This window comes from Babylonia areolata, chromosome 7, assembly GCF_041734735.1.
Source record: "Babylonia areolata isolate BAREFJ2019XMU chromosome 7, ASM4173473v1, whole genome shotgun sequence".
NCBI lineage: Eukaryota > Metazoa > Mollusca > Gastropoda > Neogastropoda > Buccinidae > Babylonia > Babylonia areolata.
In genome coordinates, this window is record NC_134882.1 from 6,881,350 (window position 1) to 6,883,594 (window position 2,245).

The following is a 2,245-nucleotide window of genomic DNA, read 5'->3' on the forward strand; positions in this document are numbered from 1 at the left end:
CGTCCGAGAGAGACAGAGACAAAGACAGAGACAAAGACAGAGACAGAGACTAGGCGAGCGCTTCTCAAAATGCCATGGAATGAAACACACCCATTGTAACTTTTCAACCTGAACTTCAGTTAGAAGGGACCGTGGATCTAAGTTACATGTTGCCAGCAACTCCATGTGGAAGTAAACGACCTGCCAACCAGTCTGGAAGCGACCAGAATGTCAGGCAGCTAGAAAAAAAAAAAAAAAAAAAAAAAAAAAGTTGCACGTTTGTGCGCAAACAACCTCGGCGATACCTTCGACCCATGAAGATTTTCATGATCTACCTGGAAAAGTCAACCGCTTTTTTTTTCTCTCTCTCTCTTTTTTTTCACCCTTAGTTCTTTGGTGTCCTGTTTTTGGGTTGTTTTTTTTTTTCGTCTTCAGAAACGTCAATTTCTGACGACCCTAGAAAGGAAACTGTCTTAAACGCCCCACACGTTGTCGACCACGCAGCTATTAAACGTCTGACGGTCTCTGTGTGTGTCTCTCTCTTGTTTGGAACTCTGTGTGTGTGTGTGTGTGGGTTAGTGTGTGTGTTAGTGTTAGTGTTAGTGTGTGTGTGTGTGTGTGTGTGTGTGTGTGTGTGTGTGTGTGTGTTAGTGTGTTAGTGTGTGTGCGTGTGTGTGTGTGTGTGTGTGTGTGTGTGTGTGTGTGTGTGTGTGTGTGTGTGTGTTAGTGTGTGCGTGCGTGCGGTGTGTGTGTGTGTGTGTGTGTGTGTGTGTGTGTGTGTGTGTGTGTGCGTACGTCTGGGTATGCGTGCATTTTCTTGATCTACTCGCGGTGTGTGTGTGTGTGTGTGTGTGTGTGTGTGTGTGTGTGTGTGTGTGTTTCTCATTGTGTGACGTGTGTGAACTCTTTATAGATCAAACATTTAGATTTAGGTCGTCATTTTCACACACACGTGTGCGCAAGTGCACACACATTCTCTCTCTCTCTCTCTCTCTCTCTCTCTCTCTCTCTCTCTCTCTCTCTCTCTCTCTCTCTCACACACACACACACACACACACACACACACACACACACACAGAGTCGCTCTCTTCCAAACCACAGAGACAGAGAGACAGAGAGAGAGAGAAAAGAAAGAGACAGAGACAGAATCAAAGATACAGAGATGCATGTAGAATAAACGAACGAGCGTGCTTTTTTAATATAGAGAAAAAGGATTTAGCTTACAAGTTTTTGTTGTTGTTTTTTCCCTTCTTCTAGCACCTTTGAGAGAGACAGACAGAGAGACTGAGAGAGACACAGGGAGAGATAGAGACATACAGAGACAGAGAGAAAGGGACAGAGACAGAGGCAGAGAGAGTGAGACAGACATATATACAGAGACAGGCCTATAGACATAGACTGAGAGAAAGAGAGAGACAGACAAGAGATCAATACGCACAAACAGTAATCGACATACAATTTCCTTGCCGCGCAGGTTGTGAGCAGATTGTGATAGGTTCCAATTTAGCAGTCAACAGTTCTGGAAAGCGTCTTAACCTTCGCTGAAAGAATCTTTTTTTTGTGATTGAAGGGTTTCAAAAGAAGACAAAAAAGAGGCAGTTAACCTTTTCGTGGTGGATAACAAAATCCCGTAGGTAGATGGTATCATCTGCTGGTTTGATGGCAAGGAGGAAAGGTTTATAGTGTCAGTATTGTAGTGACGTTCAGATTGGCTTGTCACTTTTGCTCGATGTTCGCAGCCACAGCGTAATCAATGGGCTCCAGGTATTTAAACTTTGTTTGTTTATTTGTTTGTTTTTATTATGGTTTTCTGGTTCTTGAAAAAAAACTTGTTTAGCTTGATGCCTGTCTACCACTGCATTTCTTTTGTTTTGCACACACACATACATACACGCACGTTCACACAACCATGTGTGTGAGTATGTGAGAGAGAGAGTAAGAGAGAGAGTGTGTGTGAGAGAGATAGAGAGACACACTGTCAGAAATACATACAGCGAAAGGCAGAGTCAGAGATACAAAGAGTGGCAAAGAGAGAAAGAAAGACGTACGGAATGGAAACAGAGACATACAGACAGACAGACAGAGACAGACATAGTCCGAAAGAATGAGACAAACAAGAGATGGAAAAGCACAAACAGTGTCGACATATATTTTCCTTATCGCCCAGCTATTGCGCGGATTGAAACAGGTTGTAATTTAGGGTCGTCAGCAGTTGACAGCTCTGGAGACCGTCTTATCCCTCGTTGAAAAATTCTCGTGACCATAG